Source organism: Canis lupus, chromosome 38 (assembly GCF_011100685.1).
Source record: "Canis lupus familiaris isolate Mischka breed German Shepherd chromosome 38, alternate assembly UU_Cfam_GSD_1.0, whole genome shotgun sequence".
Taxonomy (NCBI): domain Eukaryota; kingdom Metazoa; phylum Chordata; class Mammalia; order Carnivora; family Canidae; genus Canis; species Canis lupus.
In genome coordinates this window covers 21,122,383-21,143,203 of record NC_049259.1, presented here as the reverse complement: position 1 = coordinate 21,143,203, position 20,821 = coordinate 21,122,383, and the positions used below count along the sequence as shown (strand labels likewise).

The 20,821-nt window shown below is 45.7% G+C and overlaps 1 protein-coding gene across 1 annotated transcript in view; it reads left to right on the top strand.

Moving 5' to 3' along the window:
* LOC609484 (nitric oxide synthase 1 adaptor protein) overlaps window positions 1–20,821 on the top strand; it is a 264,616-nt gene that overhangs the window by 173,052 nt on the left and 70,743 nt on the right.

Genomic DNA, 20,821 nt, shown 5'->3' with positions numbered 1-20,821 from the left:
GTCAGTTGCTTCTATGAATTCTCTTCCCCGCAGCTTGGAAACTGTGGTTTACATACTTGCCCCCGGTCAGGGAGACTAGAGAGGACCCGTGACCTCGGATACGGCTGTTTGGTTATCACTGTCATTATCTGGGGCAGAGAGCTCCCGTATTTGCACACATGTGGTCTCTCCCTGAGAATACACCCCGGTGCACTTTTCATCTCTTCTGAGTTAGATTGCTTTTGGGTGACTGATTTGGGCAACATTTTTCGTCTTTGAAAAGACGATCCCACATCCAGAAAGGCATTCCTAAGATGTTTCTGGAGTTGTAAATCAGACTATTAATTATAGACACTTGAAAGAATGCTGGTTTCTCTCCATAAGCACAGCAGGCCGTTCCTAGCATTACCGATGAAATCTCTTACATTTATATAAAGAATCAGAGGATGGTACTAGTGCCTGATTTTCTTCTCCATGAATTTTTCATTTTCGTGATTGCTTTTGAAAAGGTTCTGTTCAAATTTTATGTAGCGGTTTGACTTTGCTTTTCTTTGTGTCCAATTTCATAAATAACAGCTCCATTGTTCAGTGTTCACATGATTGTGGCTTGGTTCTCATATTTTTTGGGGGGAATTTGACTGCCTATGAAATTATTATTCTTAGCTGAACTGCCGAAAAAATTAATATTTACTTTCAATGATGTTAACTCAGAAACTTTAAAATGTTTTTAAAAGCATTCAAACCTTAACATGCCTGCATTATTACGGGGCTGTGGGGCTTATTTTAAGAAAAGTTAAATGTCTTAACTCTAACTTGGACAAAGCAAAGTGGAATATATTTCCAAAAGAAATTTTAGCAGCTGTCTATCCTATCTGCATTTATTCTCCATTTATTTGTAATTTTTAAAATTTGTACTTTGATTGTGGTGTTTTGTTTTTTAGCCCCAGAGAAACTAAGACACCCTTTAAAAAGCATGCCAGCTAATAGCCCACATATTCCAATGGCATTGTTTGGGTTTTGTCTTCGTTCAGAATCCCTTGTAGTTTTCGCCCCTTTGAAAATGTAGTGATGTTGTTTCTATGGAAACAATGATGTCATGGGTATGAATGGGGCCAAGTGACCACCAAGAGTGCCATATATCAAGGCCAGTGATAGAGCCCAGCTTTACCTATGAAGTTGCTAATGGGGCTCTGTTGTCAGCAACTTGAAAAATATATGGCCGGGAGGAAAGTACATTTGTGTAGGAGTCCTGGACAGCCCATATGGAGTGAGTGTGTGTTTGTGAAGCCATGTGTATTTGATTGTGAAATAAATCCTTCACAGTTGGACTGTAGATCATCTGAATTCCCAGGTCTGTAGGGTGGGAACTTGAAACCTATGAAATCAAGTCCCGACTGTCCATGGAAGGAAAGAGGGAAAAATAGATGTCTCCCGAGTTTGGTATCTAGATACAAAAGACTTGGAATGTCAGCATTAATACAAATAGGAATTTGTAATGCATGTAATGTATAGGCATTGATATGGGGTAGACCTATAGCTTAAGTTGCATGCATTTAAATATGCTTTAAGTGTGACATGTAGTGAGTAATAGAGACAAGTTGGGACTAACTCATCAGAGCCAGAGTCCCATTAAGCAGCCATACCATCGCTGGCGCATCCAAAGAGTGTGGTCCTGTTCAAAGAAGTGGTCTTGGAGGTTCATGAACCTCCAGAATAAAAGTGGGAGTTATCACTGAATTAAAAGTTGAACCTCATGAATAAATAAATAAAACCCATAAAAATAAATAAACACCAGAAGTTTTCACAACCATAAAGTTGTGGATGCTGGAAGTCTAAGATCCTGCATGGTCAGGTTTGGTGAGAGCCCTTTCCCAGGTTGCAAGCATTGTATCCTTTCCCGGCAGAGAGGGCGGGGGAGCTCTCTAGGGTCTTTTTTAAAAATAAAGGCACTAATCCTATTTTTTTAAAAAAGATTTTATTTATTTATTTGTGAGAGACACAGACAGGCAGAGACACAGGCAGAGGGAGAAGCAGGCTCCTTGCAGGGAGCCCATTGTGAGACTCGATCCCAGGACCCCAGGATCCCACCCTGAGCCAAAAGCAGACACTCAACCACTGAGCCACCCAGGTGTCCCCACTATCCTATTTTTGAGGATACCAGCCTTATGACCTCATCATCTTCCCAAAGCCTCACATCCTAATACCATCCCTAGAAGAGGTAGGAGTTCAACATGAGAATTTTGGAGGGACCCAAACATGTAGTCTATAACCTAAATCCCATTTGACACCAGAGAACATTTTCCATATAAGTAAAATTTTCGGGGAACTCAAGCATCCTCCTCTGAGTCTTACCTTTCAAAATTAATGATCATTTAATTGAAATAATTTCATGATCTCTCTTGCTTTTTCTTAGACTTCACAGAATGAAATGAACATTTTTCTCATGACTCAAAGTCATTTTTTTTAATTGTTTGTAATATTGGACCGAGACAATGAAGAGCTCCCCCCCCCCCCCCTTGGAGGTCCTCAAGGGAGCAGAGTGCTAACTTATTCCCATTTTATAGGACATAGGTTGCTCTATTTTTTTGTTGTTGTTGTTCAGTTTTCCTTTACTTTCTACCTTTTTCTGGTTTTGTCCCTTGCTTTTAAGTCTTTGGCACTTTTTGCAGCTGTCTGTGTGCGCCTCCCTGTGTTTGGCTGAATAACGCCCCCTCAGAGATACCAAGTCCAAGTGTCACTTCATAGGGTAAAAGGAGTTTTGCAAATGGGAGTAAGTTAGGGGTCTCTAGTTGGGAACTTGTCCTGCATTGTCACATGGGCCCAGGATGATCACAGGGGTCCTTATGCGAGCGCAGCAGGAGGGTCACAGGTTTCAGAGACGCCACCCTGCTGGCTTTGATGAAGAGGCCACAAGCTAAGGAACGCAGGCAGCCTCTAGAAACTGAAAAGGTGGAGAAAACCAGATTTCCCAGAAGGAATGCCACTCTGCAGACTCGTTTCAGACTTCTGGTATCCAGAATTGTAAGAGATTAAATTTGTGGCGCTTTTTAACCGCTAAATTTGTGGTAGTTTGTTACAGCAGCCCTAGGAAATGAAGCTACCGTCCCTGGCTTGTTGCCCTTCTAATTTGATGCATTAAATCAGGTTACCGATTTGTTAGAAAAATACCATCTATCCAACAGCCATTTGTTATCAGTTATGTGTCAGGTGTTCAGAGTGAAGTAAGACAAGTGCGCCCCAGATCTCAGCTGTGCTGTGCACAATGTCCATTTGGAAGAGAGAGCTGGGGCAAAGACTGGAAAACACAAAATTGCGACCTAAATAGATGCTGAAATTGGATTATGGACAGAGTGCTAGGAATTCAGAGGAAGGGGGTGACTCTTATTTTGGGGCATCTGGGATGTTTGGGCCTGATAGAATGAGTGAATGTGTGTTGGCAGAGAGCGGGTGTGTGAAAGGGAGCCTTACCTGGTAGGGAAAGCAGCAGATGGGCAGAGGCCATTCCAGGTAATGCAAAAAGTGCAAATCACCCTGGGTTTGTCCTCGAGGGAAGTAAGTGAAGACCCCTGCGGGAGCCCACATCTACTTTGATTTTCTGAGGTTCTCTTGACCTTGCACTCTGCATAGTGGTTAGATATCGGGTCCTTCAAGCTGCAAAATTTGTACCTGTGGATAGGAGAGGCATCGATTACTATGAAGGTAAACCAGAGGAACAGAACACCTAACCTAGGGCTGGTGTATTTTCTGAAATATTCCAGAAGCTCTCATTCTTTCATTGACTACAGCAAAGACCAGCTCCTTTTTCTAAGATCAGCTTTGTTTTCAGCTGCTGGAGGCGCTCCGTGGTGTCCTCATTAAATCTCACAACCATGAATCATGTCACAAAACATAGCCAGTTTTCCTTTTAGGCCAGATTTCCTGTGTGTGTGTCTGTGTGTCTGTGTAAGGGAGTAGCTTCATCATGGGTAGTAATCTAGTGATATTCTAATAGAAGATTTCATTAATTTGCTGCATGAAGGAATGAAGAACACAGAATCATATTTAGATTAGCTTATATTTTTATGAAGGGAAGATTAGGGCATCTGGTGCACCAAGAATTCATAGCTACTTTATTTGCAAATTATGTAGAATAGAATGATTTAGCATCCCTTTGTTCCTACTTAACAGTTATCACATCCAAAATATTTATTGAGTACCAGCTAAGTACAAAGCTTTGTTTAAAGTGCCGTGGGAGGTTTAAAAAGCGACCAGTAATCTTACTAGTCGCATTAAAAAAAAAAAAAAAAAAAGTCACTTCATCACTTAACCCATTTATCAAGCCCTTTAAATGAGCCAGGCACCCTTCTAATCTCTTTAGATATATTATCTTGTTTGATCTTGAGAAGAATGGCTCACTGGCTGCCCATACCCTAAATCTCTCACTGCTCTCTCATCTTAAACAGAGTAAGTCTTGTTGAAGGAACTGGTCTCCAAATGTGTTGGATATTTTCAGTCACCCTCTCGGATTTCTCAGGAACATTGTCGCCACTGACCATCATCGTCTCTTTTAAATTTTTTGGCTTACACATACTCTCCTGATCTTACACTCTCTGCCCGTTCTTTCTATTGGGTTGGACCAGATATAGAAATTGTTGGTAGCCAACCATTTTGGTCTACGCAATGGCATTTTCTTACCGTTTCGTAGAGAAGTGGACCTTCCTATTATATAGTCCGTAAGCATGGCATTCTCTCTCTTTACTTTCCCCTAGGGTACTCTCCTTACATTCACAGCTATACACGGGCAATCGAGAATTTATATTTCTGGCTTAGATGGCAAAGTTTGATTATATTCCCCACTGCCTACTTGACCTCTCCTCTTGGATTTCTCAAAGATACTTCAAGATTGTCATGTCCAGAATCCAGCTCTTCCTCCAAAACTCTGTTTCTATTCTAGTTATCCTGATCCCCGTCGCTGTCACCACCATCTTTACAGGTGCACAAATATGAGAAACCTCCCTCTCCGTTCTTGGCTTGTTCTCCTGGTTGACACCCAATCCAGCTCTAGGTCCTGTCGCTTTTATTTCTAAACTGGGTCTTGAGTCCAACTACGTCTCCATGTTTATTCAGGAAGCCAAATATCAAACAAGTGAAGAGTTAACAGAAAAGAGAACTGCCAGTAATAGAATATCACCAAGCCTAGGGGATGGGTATGGAAATGCCAGATGAGTTTTGGTGGTTCCCCCAGGAAGATACCATAACCATGAATTGCCTGGTAAGAAAATTACCCCCCTTCAGGGTCACCTGGGTGGCTCAGTCATTAAGTGTCTGCCTTTAGCTCAGGTCATGATCTCAGGGTTCTGGGATTGAGCCCCACATCGGGCTCCCTGCTTGTGCTTGCTCACTTGCTGTCAAATAAATAAATAAAAATCTTTAAAAAAAAATACTTCCCTTTAAATTCCTTTCCAATCTTTCTGATGATAGCAACACCTGTTGGTGATGGACTTTTACCAGCCCTCTAACATGGCTATAGGAAGATTACATTTTATTCTTTGTATTTGAGAGAAAGAGAACACAGGCAGTGGGGAGGGGTATAGGGAGAAGCAGACTCCCCACCAAGCATGGAGTCCGACGTGGGACTTGATCCCAGGACCCCAAGACCCCAGGATCATGACCTGAGCCAAAGGCAGACACCTAACCACTGAGCCACCCAGGCACCCAGAGGGTTACGTTTTAATCTCATTGTTGTCTAATCTCATTGTTGTGAAGCCCTGTGTGTCATCTGGTTGGTGGCATTTCCTCACTACTGAGTAATAAACCTGCAGTTCCTTTTGTTTTTGAAGTCCTCGACCAAAGGGCTGTCTGTCTTTGTATTCTGGAATAATTCTGCATTGCCTTCTGTTGAAGGCTGGGTTTCTGACTAATCCTGATAGAAGAATTATTGATTGTTAAAGCATTTCACCAGAGTTCTTGTAATTCTCATCTTCTGCCCTTTTCTTCCTAAAAGACACACATTTCAGTAGTAGGCCTAGAATGTTAGCCTGTAATGTCACAACTATTCTGTAGTTACGTTGGTGGTGAAGTGGCTTCTTAGGAAGGCACATGGAAGACTCAAACCCTTTGAATAGTTTCTGAAGGGCATGGGACCATTGCATTATGATACCAGGCCCCGAGCATGAGAGCTGCCCTCTTCTGTAGCACGATGTGGGTGGAGGCGGTCCATCTGGTTCTCGTCTGGCTCTTGTGACAGTCATTAGACAAATACAGACAGATCATAATGACATGTAGTGAGTAATTATAGGGATTTTTTAGACACAGCCAAATAAAGAGAACTATGTGTGGTAGGCCTGCAGTCAGTGGAAAAACTAGCAGGTGGGTCAAGGAGCTATATCTGTGCCATTAATGTAACAGTCCTTCCAGACTAATATTTCAAGAGGGGGAGGCTGCTTCTGTTAGAGTTTTAGTATCACGAAAATTGGTTCAGAGAATCCTATAGAATTTTCTCAGACCACTTGAGTGGTCATAAAACCTAGTGGATTGGCTGTATGTGTTTATCACCCACTCTGTCCCGAAGCCTCACTGAAATAACCACTAAGGCAAAGAACAGGAGAGGAAATGGTTGATAAAAAGGTTTCAATGACTCTTTAAAACATGGAATTCATGGGTGTGTTGGTGGCTTTAATTGAACAGAGGCCACTTCAGGTGACAGGTGAGTTGACAGATGAGGGAAAACTTTGGACAGGCTCAATACATGGATGTACCAGTTGTTGCACAAACAGGGTAAGGTACCACAGTTTTAAAAAGTTCGTTAAGTCGGGGTGCCTGGGTGGCTCAGTCGGTTAAGTGCTCGACTCTTGATTTCAGCTCAGAGTGTGATCTCAGGATTGTGGGATCGAGACCCCCATCAGGCTCTGTGCTCAGCGGGGAGGCTGCTTGAAATGCTCTTCCTCTCTCACACATGCTGGGTCTTTCTCTCTCAAAAATAAATAAAAAGTTCATAAGTAGAAGTCTTCGTATTTAACTGGTGGGACTCTAGAGCCCCCCTCCTGTTTCTGGAATATTGATGGTTAAGATTTTTCTCTGCAGAAATTGAAGGGTCCCAGAGAAGAGCTCTTTGGGCCTTGACATTTGGTTTTGGCAACTAGAAGTTCACTTTGCGTCCTGATCGGTGTGCAGTGGAAGCTCACTGGCCAGAGAGGCCATCCTGGTGACCCACACAGGACACTCCAGTTAGCTTTTGATTTCCTCCTTCTGAAATAGGGGCGGGTGGCCCCAAATCAGGAGACGTTTGAGAAAACTGCCCTATGTAACAGAGACAGAAATAAAGGGAAGGAGGAAGTGGAGACAGCAGAGATGAGCAATAACCCCGAAAAAAAACAACCCAAAAACCTCTAAAGAAGATCGAGACACTACATCCTAAAATATGAACAGGGTGTTATGGAAAAGAAATAATCAGAGAACTCTCTCAAATTAAAAATGACAATCAAACCAAAAAGGAGAAAGGTTGAAAAGTTTCAGGAAAAAAAAAAAAAAACAGCCAAAAAGGAGAACAGAAATAGAGACGAGATTGATTCTCAGATTTGCTGCTCTAGGAAGGTCAACATCTGATGAGTTCTGAAACTGAAAAAATAAATAGGAAATTGTCAAAGAAACAACCCAAGGAACATTTCCAGATTGGTAGAGTTAAGTTTCCACGTCGAAAGGACCCACTGAGTAGCGGAGCCAGGCACGTCCAGTATCAAGTCCGTGTGTAGGCGCACCAGAGGGCTGCCCCATTGGCTGCCCCTTTACCCCCCTGACCCCTTAGAAGGTCCACAGTCTGTCACCAGGGAGGACTCTTGCTCTGTCACTCAAGCCCATTGGATTCAGGAACAGCCACTGGCCTTGCAGCCAGTTTCCAATGGTAAAATACCCCTTGACAGATCCTTGGTTATCTTAATTATTCAGTATCACATATAATGTCCCTGTTTTAAAATTGGATTTCCTTTTATCTTTGCAGTGGCTGGAGGGGGAATGGGAAAATACAGAGATAGGAAATGAGGGACCTTTTTTACACCTTTCTGAGAAGTAATTTGAAGCATTTTAAGAAAGAGATAATGGCTGATATTTTGGGAACGGGAATGGATAAACACATTTCAAGTTTAAAAAAAAAATCGACGTTCATTTTTGAGCAGTGATCTGAATGTAATTATTACAACGGAGCATCATCCTGATCAGAAAAGGGCTGGGAAGAAATAAAAGGAACTCGGCTCATTTTAGCCCGGAGAAAAATTGTTCTTTTTTTGGCACAATTATTCAAGCCAATAAATTGTTAAGATGACATAATATTTTGGGACTTAGTCATAGAAGAGCCTTTGACTTGGAGTCCCGATGTGGTGATTGCTACGAATAAAGGTGACCGTTGGAATTTTTGAGGGGCTCTGTAGCTACGGTTCTTTCCTGCTTGTCCATTTTCTTTTGAAAAAGTAGGAAAGCCTGCAGTTCACCTGTGGGTCCAGTCAGTAGCCTGATTTCCTAAAAGTTGTTGAGCTCTTAGGAACAGAGAAGTAGGTCAAACAGGCGGAGTCTTGTTTCCTGAACGCAAATAACTTTTCAGAGTGTCGGGCTCGGAGCCTGAGGGTCCTGAAGCTACGGTTCTCAGATTTGATGATGCTGAGTCTCCTTTTGATAGCCGTTAGAATAGCCAAATATTTAAAAAAGGGAAAAATAAATGGAAGGAGAACTTGGCTGCATTCAGAAGACTGTCTCTCTCCAAAATTAAATGGCAGTCGGCCAAGAGCCTGCCCCCCTGGCAGTGCTCCTCCTGCCTGGGATCTGTCTGCCTGTGGGTGTGGGTAGTGCAATAGTGACTTGCACACTTTCTCAACCCCCCCGGTCTCCTTGGCGTGTTCCAGGCTTCCTCCCCTGGCCTCATATTCTCAGTGCTACGGCCAGAGTGCTCTTTCTACATTGTCGGATCAAGTCCTCCTGTTTGGCCGAAAACCCCCTAACAGATGCTACGTTGGATGGCAAGCTGAACCTATATAGCACCTGCCTTCAAAGAACTTAGTCTGGTTGAGAAAGATGAGAAAGGACATGTTCCCAGTTAAGAGTGTGAGATGCATTTTATATATAGCATTGTTACAAAACCAGTCCCCTGAGTGCTAATTGCCGTGGCAGAAGGGAAGAAATCCCTTCAGGTTTCGGCAGTCGGCGCAGGTTTTTATGAAGTGCTCTTTGCAAGAGAACTTAGGAGAATACTTTGGGTTGATGGAGGGACTGAGGGCGTTTTAGGGTGGTCATGACCTAAGAAATGGTGCAGACCCAAGAAAATCCCTGGTATCTTCAGAAGAGACAGCGAATAAACCAGAGTGCATTTGAGCGGTTGCAATGTTGTACTTCAAATAGGTCAGTGACTTTCAGGGTCGTTGTTGTTGTTGTTTTTTTTTAGGATTTTATTTATTCATGAGAGACACACAGAGAGAGGCAGAGACACAGGCAGAGGGAGAAGTAGGCTCCCTGCAGGGAGCCCGATGTGGAACTCGGTCCCAGGACCCTGGGATCATGACCTGATCCAAAGGCAGACACTCAACCACTGAGCCACCCAAGCATCCCAACAAATACCCTCTTGATGCTTAACCACTGAGCCACCCAGGCACCCCCCACCCCAGATTTTCCTTTTAAAAGGTTAAGATCTCACTTGTCAAACAATATTATGTGGCACACCAACATATTGAACTGAGAACAGTGGGCTCCAGGAGGAGGGGCCCTGCACCCCTGCCTGTGTGGTCCTTCAGCCCAGAAGAGAGGGGTCTTTGGGGCTCCCTCACCAATCCTCAGGCTCTGAAGAGTCCAGCTCAGACACCACGTGTGTCAGGGAGCAGTTTGGTAGGAGAAGGAAACTGGCCGCTTTGGGTCCATTGGCAGAGAGTATTGAATATTGGGTATTGGGTCTCTTGGTTCGGCAGTGCGTTGTCATAGAAACACTACTGTTCTATGTAGTGTTTCAAGACGATGAGGATGGTGGTGGGGTGCAGGGGTGAGGTTTCTGAGCCGCCTCCCCCCACTGCATCATCCATAGGACACCCCTGAAATAAAGGGGAGAAACAGAAATGATGTGAGGCCAAGTTGGTGAGCCCTGGCCAAGGTGAAGTGGGGTAAGAGGGAAGTACTCTGACTTCCAGAAGGCTGTCGTGAGAGACTCGGGTATGTGAGAGCGAACCCCTCTCCCGCTGGCAGGCCTGCGTGGGGAACAGGAGACGCCCGGCTGGCTGCCGCTGGGGAGCCCACCACCCTCCTGGCTTTGCAGCGTCCACGCCTTGGTGCAGTGAGCGAAGCAAGGCGGCTGATGCTCCAAGAAGTGGAAGCTGACCCGGGGAGGCGGCAACATGAATAAAGGTCTTAGGGAGGGAGGGTATGAGGAGAACCCAGTTCACTGGATTTCCCCCTTCCTCCCACACCGCTGGCTGATGGCCACTTGTCTTCGCTGCTCCCCTGGGCCTTCCCTCCACTGGCTGCCCCCTGGGCCTTCGTTGTTTAGCTTCTCCTCTTGTCTGACCGCACGTCTGCGAGCCTTTGCTTGGTCTGGACTGGGGGAAAAGGCAGATAGGTGTTCAGGAGCAGACAGGGTGGTGGCTCAATGGTGCCCTGTGTGTGGCCGGCTCCTGCCTAGGAAATGCTGGAAAGCCACCTCTGCCTGTTGGAGTGTGGCCCTGGGTGCCAGGGCCTGTAGAGACACGTCCGGTTTTGGTTATAGTTCCCAAAGGGAGGCAAGGGGTGTCCACCCCCCAAGGCAGAAGTAATGGCCTCCCGAAGGCCCAGGGTACCAGACAGAGCTGACCGGGCTTGGACGCATAGCAGTGGAGTGAGCTCGAGGGGGTCCGTCGCCCCAGCCGGTGCTAGGCTGGGTGTGACCCAGGGGTCGGGGGCGCCCTGTGGCCACGAAATCTCCCCCATCTCCTCAGGCCAGTTGAAGTTCTCCTGCCCTGTTCCGTGGGGCCCTGCAGGAAGCCCTGCCCTTGGCTGGGGACGGGGAGGGCCTGCATCTGTCTCAGGTTTGCACTGCGGGGGGTGGGGGGGGGTGGAGAACAGTGCTCCTGACTATTCCCACCTTGGAGGTGTGGGGGGGCTCCCGGAGAGGGGGAGGTCGGAGGCATGCCCCCCATCCTGGTGTTTCATCCAGCCCAAAGCATTTTGGTTTTCTTTTATTTTTTTTTTTAGCTTCAAGTTTAAATTTAAAACTAAAAAAAATTTAAATTTCATTTTTTTTTTAAATCAACAGGGCAAAATCGGTTTTATGGTATCGTTTTATGAATTTTAGCCTATAGATTCTTTTTTTTTTTTTTTAAAGATTTTCTTTATTCATGAAAGACAGAAAGAGAGGCAGAGACACAGGCAGAGGGAGAAGCAGGCTCCATGCAGGGAGTCTGATGTGAGACTCGATCCGGGCACCCCAGGATCACACCCTGAGCCAAAGGCAGACACTCAACCACTGAGCCACCCAGGAAACCCGAGCCTATAGGTTCTTGTAGCCACCACCACAGTCAGGGTGCAGAACGGACTCCACCACCCCCTCTTGCTGGAGCTGTCCCTTTGTAGCCATACCCTCTTCCCAGCCCTCATCCCTGGCGGCTACCCATTTGGTCTCTGTCACTAGTTTTGCCTTTTTGGGGGAATATCCTATAACTGGACTTGTACAGGATGTAGCCTTTGAGACTGCCTTTTTCATTCAAAGCCATCATGTCCTTGAGGTGCTTCCAGGTTTTATGTGAATCAGTAGATCATTTTTATTAGTTTTTTTTTTTTAAGCCTTCCAACCAATTTACCTGTGACTTTAAATTAAAAAAAAAAAAATTCCAGCTAGTAAACATACAGTGTAATACTAGTTTCGGGTGTACAATATAGTAATCCAGTGCTTGCACATGTCACCCGGTGCTCATACAAGAGCGCTCCTAATCCCCATCACCTGTTTCCCCATCGCCCCACCCACCTCTTCTCTGTTCACCATTAGTGTGTTCTCTAGAGTCAGAGTCTGTTTCTTGGTTTCTCTGTCTCTCTTTCTCTCTCTTCCCCCCCCACCTTTGCTCATTTTTTTGTTTCTTACATTCTACACATAGATGAAATCATAAGGCATAAATCTTACTCCCACTGACTTATTTCACGTAGCCTACCACCATCCAGCTCCATCCATGTCATGGCAAATGGTAAGATTCCATTCTTTTTGATGCCTGCGTAATATTCCATCATATAATATATGTGCAACATCTTTATCCATTCATCAGACGATGGACGCTTGGGCCATTTCCATGGTTTGGCTACTACAGATAATGCTGCTGTAAGCATCGGGGTGCATGTATCTCTTTAAATTTAGTATTTTTCTATTCTTTGGGTAAATACCTAGTAGCACAATTGCTGGATGGTTAGGGTAGCTCCATTTTTTAACTTTTTGAGGAACCTCCATACTGTTTTCCAGAGTGGCTACAACCAGTTTGCATTCCCACCTGTGATTTTTTTTTTTTTTTTTAATAACAAAGATACACATCACCCTTGAACCACATATTGTCCTTAGGATTTTTGTGTAGCGTTCCAGTATATAGATGTACCATAGTTTATTTACCCGTTGGAAGGATACTTGGGTTGTTTCTAATTTGGGTGATTATAAACAGAGCTGTGAACGTTTCACATAGGAATATTTGTGGGGACATAAGATTTTATCTCTCTAGGGTAAATCCCTAGCTGAGGTATTGCTGGCTGTATGGTTAAGTGTGTGTTTGACTTTATGAGAAGCTACAGAACAGTTTTCCAGAACGGGTGTGGTGTCTGGCATTCCCTCGGCAAAGGCAAACGTGTGAGAGGCCCAAGTGAGTTCCATCCTCGCTAGTGCTTGGTGGTGGTAGCATATTTTTCTGTACTTTAGCTATGCTAATTAGTACGAAGTGGGATCTCCTTGTGCTCTTCATTTGCATTTCCCTAATGGCTAATGATATTGAGCATCTTATCATGGGAAACCATTATTCCTGCCACGGGGGGATATGTTGACTTAGGGAGCTGTGATGAGGTCTGGACGAGTCTCAGTAGGCCCTGACACTCAAGATGCAGACTTCAGAAGTTCCAATGGACAAAAATAATCTCATACCCTACTTTCCTAGGCAGGAGTCACCGCAATTACGGTTCCTCCTGTCACACAGTATCACCGAATCAGCCACCAAACCTTGTTGGCTTCATTTTGCGAGCTTCTTTGCCTTCCTTGACAAAGTTCTGTTTGTCTCTCGCCCAATTTTTACTTGGAATTTTTTTTTAATGAGTTTTGAGTGTTCTTTAGATAATCTGGATATGTCTTTTGTCAGATACGTGTAACTTGCAAATATTTTCTCCCCATCCTTAGCTTGTCTTTTTATTCACTTCAGACTGGCTTCCACAGAACAAAAGTTTTAAATATTGATGAAGTCCAACTTATCAAAATTTTTCCTATTTTGGATCACGTTTTTGATGTTGCACGTAAGAATTCTGTACAACCAGTAACTCTTTGGTAGTGGGCTGGAAGCGACCGTGAAATTGGGGAGGGAGGGAGGAGAGATTATGTGATGCATCTGAGTCCACTCTGATGATGGGATGGCCAGCATTTACCCCTTACCCCCTCCTTCGCCTCTTGATTTCTCCAATTCTGCTACATCTTACTCTCGTATCTTAGAATCACCTGGGGAGCTTTTAAAAATCCCAGTGTGCAGGCTGCACACCAGACCAGTGAAATCAGAATTTCTAGGGGTGGGATCCAGAGACTAGTATTTTTTTCAGCCTGCCAAGTGATCCCATTGCACAGCCAAGGTGGAGAACCTTTGTTGCACTTCACAGTCCCTTGGATCTGGAGGAAATATTGGCACCTGCTGACAGTAGAAAATTATTATGCTTGGTAACAAGTCAATAACTCTTCAAATTGCCCTCCCTTCTGGGAGCTTGTGCTCTGGATACTGTTTTTTTAATCACTTTTATCATATTAGAATTTGAGTTTTGGCCATCAAAGGTGGCTGTTTAGGAGAAACACTCTAGGGATGCCTGGGTGGCTCAGTGGTTGAGTGTCTGCCTTCGGCTCGGGTCATGATCCCGGGGTCCCATATCGGGCTCCTCACAGGGAGCCTGCTTCTCCCTCTGCCCATGTCTCTGCCTCTCTCTGTGTGTCTCTTATGAATAAATAAATAAAATATTTTTAAAAAAACCACCCTGTCTCAGTTTTTATGTAACCAGGATATTGACATTACAATTGGTAGGAATCATAGAATATTAGCATTAAAAAAAAAAAGAAAGAAAAAAAAACCTCTAGAGATCATTAGCTCAGACAGGTAACATTTCCAAATACCTTTTGGATTTGTGTAATCTGGCTCTAGATCCTTGCCTCTCAAAGTGTGGTCTGTGGACCAGTAGTGTCAACATCACCTGGACCCTGGATAGAGATACAGCCATGTCCCCATCCCCACCCCTCAGGTCTGTAACATGGTAAGATCCCCCCAGTGAGGCATATGGACCTCAAGGTTTGAGAAGCACCACTTTAGAGAATCCTCCTAAGCGGAAGCTTTGGAGAGTAGATTTCAGACTCATTGTGAGAAAACTGCTTTTCAAACACAACTGCCGGCACCCTCTTAAAGGCTGAATGGTCACTTGACAGGGACAACACCATCACTCCAAGAACCCCTCCAATGCGTCCTTCTCAAGTAGCATCTTCAGTTCTCCCAAGAATGACCCTTTTGCTTCATATCTTTCATTATACCATGAACGTTCGTTGTGGTCCTGTGTTCTGCCCACTGTGGCATTGCCATTCCCCCCCCCCCAAATCCCCCGTAGACCTGGAAACGTCTGACCCCCGTGGATGAGTGCAGACCCAGGCTTCTCAAACCTCCCCTCGCCTCCCCATTGTGCTGACGAGTCCAAGTCCTGGAACAAAGACCTGGGAGAGGCGAAGAAGAGGGGCAGCCTCGGAACTGGCTGCACAACCTCCAGGGTCCCTTCTAGGCCTTGTGCCCTGCTTCTGCTTGCCTCCCCCGTACGAGGGGGAGCATCTCCAGCATCCCGTGCTCACCTGTGCTGTCATCTTTGAAAGCATCGCTCCTTTTTCCAGGCAGGGGACTGAGAGACCTTTTATTTCTCCTGCGTCTCAGTCTCTGCAGGAATCTCCTCTGCGTCTTTTCTTCATTCCTACAACCCAGCACTAGGCATATGCTCCTGGTCTGTCTTGGGGGTTCCCATTTCTACTCTCGGTCCTTTTGGGATCTCCAGTGCTGGTGCCAGGACTATGTTCAGCATCTGCTTCTCTGCTCTTCACTTTTTGCAAAAACCATAAAGAAAGAAACCCCCAAGCCCCTGCTTTCTGCGCAAAATTCTAATAATTTGTTGTCCACTTGAGACCCCTCCCCAGTCTGGTGCATTCTTTCGCCCCCTTCCACCCTCTTCCGTCGCTTCTGGGTTGGGCATGGACCCATCCATCAATGCCTGCTGCCAGGGCTCTGCGGGTTGGAGTGCCTGAGTCCCACTGAAAACTGGGAAGGGTCTCAGTTGTGATCTAGCCCAGTCCCCTCATTTCACAGAAGGGAAGGGGGGCTCCCAGAGAGGTGGAGTGTTTTGCCCAACGTCACACAGCTAAGAGTGCAAACGTGGCTGCTTCAGGGGACTTTGTAACCCTTGTTGGAAATGGTTTCACTTAACTTTGCAAAGTGGGTGTGGGGTGAGCATGGCGAATGATTGAGGGGGCCTAGGAGGTCGCAACACATGATTAATTGCCTTCTTTTAAAGATATCTTAGAAGGAGGGACGCCCGGGTGGCTCAGCGGTTGAGTGTCTGCCTTTGGCTCAGGGTGTGATCCCTGGGGTCCTGGGATCGAGTCCTGTATTGGGATCCCCGCAGGGAGCCTGCTTCTCTCTCTGACTCTCTCTCTGTGTCTCTCATGAGTAAGTAAATACAATCTAAGAAAGAAAGAAAGGAAGGAAGAAAAGGAAGGAAGAAAGGAAGAAAAGATTGATTTATTATTGTCTCATAACCAGTTTTGGTCTGAAGAAGAAAACCCCAAATCATGGCTCTCCTAAGTACCAGCAGACTCTTGCTCCTTCTGGTTGCATGTGTGTGCACACGCATGCACGCACAGGTACAAGTTCTACTGGAGCATTTTTTTTTTCTTTCTTCCCCTGAAAGGCTAGTTTAATATTTGTCTTCCTGATTATGAGACACAACCCTCTGGAGGAGCACCTGGGTTAGAGATCTAGAAGGGAAGACAGATGGGTCGGATTGGTCCTAGTCGGGCCTGTCCTGTATTTGTGGCCCTTCACCTACCTCTGCCTCAGTTTTCACTAAGAAGGCTCGAGTGCGTATTTTGAACGTGCCGTGCGAGCTAGCAGAGGGAAAAGCAACCTGAAAGCTGTAGATTATTATTAGTCGTGCCACTTACCCTGCTCCATAAATCACCCCTTCGGGCCCCTTAATCATTTGGGTTGTTGTTCAGCTCCCCGTGACCTGTCAACATGCTCCCAGTCGGAAAAAGTGATGGCTGTATTCCAGGGCCTGTCTCCTCCTCCCGACGGGGAGCAGCTGCCACTCACTGGCTCCCCTGAGCACACAGCCCAAAATTGCCTGCACTTGAGGCTGCTGCTGTCTGCCATCCCAGGGCCCGTTTGATTTGCCCTCTGCCATCAGTGCCGGTCTCTTGACGCTGGAAGTGCCTCCCTCCCCGAGAACATCTGTGTTTGGAGCAACCTCTCTCCCCTTCCTCAGTGTTCCAGACAGCAAGAACTCAGATATTTCCTGCCCCAAAGCCCTCCCTACGTTCAGAGGGGCCCCCTTGCCATGTTTTTGTGACCTCATTGGCATTCTGCGCCCTTCCCAGGTCACTGACCTGTGTCTATGGGTGTGGAACAGGGTAGGAAGCAACAAAGGAAATGGGAGCAGCGAGCGTGAGTGGGGTGGGAAAGAGTTAGGGAAGTGGGGCGGGGGAGGGGGGCACTGCAGGCTTTCCACTGAACAGCCTGAGCATGTTCCAGATTGTGTGAGGTCAACTTCTAGTTAGTTCTTTCTCTTTTTCTTTCTGTTCTAAGATGAGCTACCTGCGCATCAAAGCGCTCACTACATGTATGTTGAATAAATGGAGGAATGAATGAATAACCTGCTTTACTGGAACCAGGGTCCGGCCCTGTGAAAAGAACAGATGTTAGGCAACACCGAGAGCAGCACCGGGATGGGGTCAGAAGATGTGGCTTCCAGACTCAGGTTTTCTGCTCATGAACCCAAGGAACTTTTTTTTTTTTTTTGGCTGTCTTTGGGTGGTGGCTGTCTTCCTCTGTAAGATGAGCTGTTTGGGCAACTGTTATGCTCCTGACCATTGTGAGCACAAAGATTCCTCCAAAATTCTGTTAATGAAATATTTCAGAGATACAGAAATGCATAAAATGCGGTGTAGGAACATCCGACACCTACCACACAGCAGAATTCTCTCCCGACATAATAGTTGTCATCTTAGCTGCCTTTGATTTGGGAAATGGGTGGCAGCAAAGAACAGTGGTCCCTTTATAAGAATCTGTATTTTAATTGCTTTTCCTTTGTTGTTTTTTGTTTTTTTTGTTTTTATATTTTAATTGTTAACAATAGTATCCTGACTTCAAGAAATAGTACCTGTATGGTCAAGACACACTGATTTCGTCCAAGGAGATTCTAGATGCCAATGAAAATAGGAACGAGTTGTTATAACATGCTTCTGGGACCCAGAGTGGTGTTTCCGAACACTGCAATCTGTATTCCGACCTGTATCCAAAAAAATGCCAACTTCTGGACCAACCCCAGACCTGCTGAACGAGCATCTCTGAGGGCTGGGTCTGGAATTTTGCCTTTTTTAAATAAGGTTAGGTATGCTAAATGGAATTTGAAACTAGAATTTTAGATCTCCTGGTCGACAGAGCTGGGTAAATACTTAAACTCAATATTTATGATAGAATGGCAATGGATGTTTTTTTTTTTTTTTTTTTTAAGATTTTATTTATTTATTCATGAAAGACACACACAGAGAGGCGGAGAAGCAGGCTCCATGCAGGGAGCCCAAAGTGGAACTCGATCCCGGGTCTCCAGGATCACACCCTGGGCCAAAGGCGGCGCTAAACCGCTGAGCCACCCGGGCTGCCCGGATGTTGTTTTCTTAAAAAGTAGCTCCTCTAGTTCCTTTTAGGTATTTTGCAGCTCATCGACATTTTACTTACACCCAACTTTCACTTCGAGGTCTGTTGCTAAGATGAGTTGTGCTGGGCTTGAGGTTGATGAGCTAGGAACTAAATGTCTCCACCTAGTGTTCACAGAAAACTTCATAGATCTTCCAGAATTTGGATTTAGTATGGTTTTTGTCTTTGCTCAGATATTTTTTTAATGATTTGTACCCTTTCTAAAATTTAAATTCAATTAATTAGCATAGAGTATATTATTGGCTTCAGAGGTGGGGGTCAGTGACTCTTCAGTTTTATATAATACTCAGTACTCATTACATCACGTGCCCTCCCTAGTGCCCATCTCCCAGTTATCCCATTCCCTTACTCCTCTCCACTCCAGTGACCCTCAGGTTGTTTCCCGTGGTTAAGAGTCTCTTAGAGTTTGTCTCTCTCTGATTTCATCTTGTTTTATTTTTCCCTCCCTTCCCCTCTGATCCTGTTTTGTTTCTTAAATTCCACGTATGAGTGAGATCATATGACAATTGTCTTTCTCTGATTACTTCTCTCGGCGTAATACCCTCTAGTTCCATCCACATCAATGTAAATGTAATTGTTGAGTCACATCCCATCGTGCACACACCACGTCTTCTTTATCCATTCATCTGTCAATGGACATCTCAGCTCTTTCCACAGTGTGGCTACTGTGGGCATTGTTGCTTATAAACACTGGGGTGCAGGTGCCCCTTCAGGTCACTACATTTGTATCTTTGGGGTAAATCCCTACTAGTGCAATTGCTGGGTTGTAGGGCAGCTCTACTTTCAGCTTTTTGAGGAATCTCCATCCTGTTTTCCGGAGCGGCTGCACCAGCTTGCATCCCCACCAGCAGCGTAAGAGGGTTCCCCTTTGTCTCCATCCTTGCCAACATCTGTCATTTCCTGGATTCTTAATTTTAGCCATTCTGATTGGTGTGAGGTGGTATCTTATTGTGGTTTTGACTTGTATTTCCCTGATGCTGAGTGATGTTGAGTCTTGTTCACGTTTCTTTTTTTTTTTTCTTTTTTTGTTCACGTTTCTATGGTTTGGTATGTATGAGGACTGAGCTACCAGCAGAGTCGGGGACGACCTGAGCACCCTGTCCCTCAGATTTTGGCTCCACAGGCATAGAAGCTGGAACTTAAGGAAGCAGGGAAGTCCAAAGAACAGAGCATCATCTATAGGATCATTCCCCCATGACTTACCTCTGACTGTGCCATCAGATGATGGGGAACAGCCTTGACTAATAGTGGAAGCTAAATTATTTTATTAAATGAAGTATGGATCAAGCAAAAATTGAGATGCTTAGCAGTGTGCTATGGAGTAAGGAAGAATTAAGGAAGTCAGATCTTCCTAACGTCCTTATGCCCATAGAATGGAATCTAGGCGGACACGTGGGTGGCTTAGTGGTTGAGTGTCTGCCTTTGGCTCAGGGCATGACCCCCAGGGTCCCAGGATCGAGCCCCACATCGGGAACCTGCTTCTCCCTCTGTCTGTGTCTCTCCCTCTCTCTGTATCTCTCATGATTAAAAAAAAAGTGGAATCTAGGTTGTTTGTAATAACTTCAGTTGTTAATTAACTTCTGGAATATTTATTTTATCCTCGTGGACAATGTCATGTTCCCTCAGGGTCTGTGAATAACCACCGTCAACTGACTTCATTAGTTTATTTGACACTCCTTTATCACCCTCGTGTGTCCTGGTGCTACTTTCTTGCATACAAAAATGTCCTGTTTCTTGTTGTCGGGGGTGGAGGGCACGGCCTAGCGGGGAAGTGAACGACCAATGGGTGGCGAGTGATCCCAGTGATCACAGATTGCTCCAGTGCCCACGCTGGTGGCCCAGCCCCGTGGGAGCGTACGGGAAGCGAACCTGCACGCCTTCGCCGCGCAGAAGCTCACAGGATAATTCAGGGATAAGCAGGAGTTTACCAAGCAGATGGTGGGGGGAGGGCATCCGAGGCACAGGAAATAGCAAACGGAAGCACGGGAGAGTGTGGCGTGTTTAACGCGCATGTGGGAGAGGGGACAGAAATATGTGCAAGCAGAATCCCAGTGCACTTGCCACGAGGAGAAGTGTATTTTTGTCCAGTGTTTACAGATTGTTATCTTTTTATTGTGGTAAAATATACATAACATTTTCCACTTCAGCCATTCTTTAAAACAGCTCTGTGGCATTCGCGTACAGCGTGCATTGTCGTGCCACCATCACCACCATCCACCCCCAGATCTCTCCCAGCTTCCAGAATGGAAGCTCTGTACCCACGATCCCCGAACTCCTCCCCCGGCCCCCGACAGCCGGCATTCGTCTTTCTGTCTCTACACATCAGGCACCTCCTGGAAGTGGGATCCTGCGGGATGCGTCCCTTTGTGCCAGTCTACATCACTTAGCGAAAGGTCTTCAGGCTTCATCCATGTCGCGGCGTGTTCTGTTTGTCCATCCAGCAGTGGACAGTGGGCCGCTGCCACCTTTCGGCTCCGGTCAGGAATGCAGCTGTGGACCTGGGAGTCCCCGGGTTCTGTATCCTGCTGCCTCCGTAGCAGCGGACTGATAAGGACTTCCCGCCACGCCTTTGGTCGAGGTGCTTACAGTTTGGTTGTGGAGATGGGTTTGCACTCGTGAAACTGACACTAGCAGCCCCATGTGGTTAAGATGCCCCGTGGCCCTGCCAGGGCTCACTCACTGTT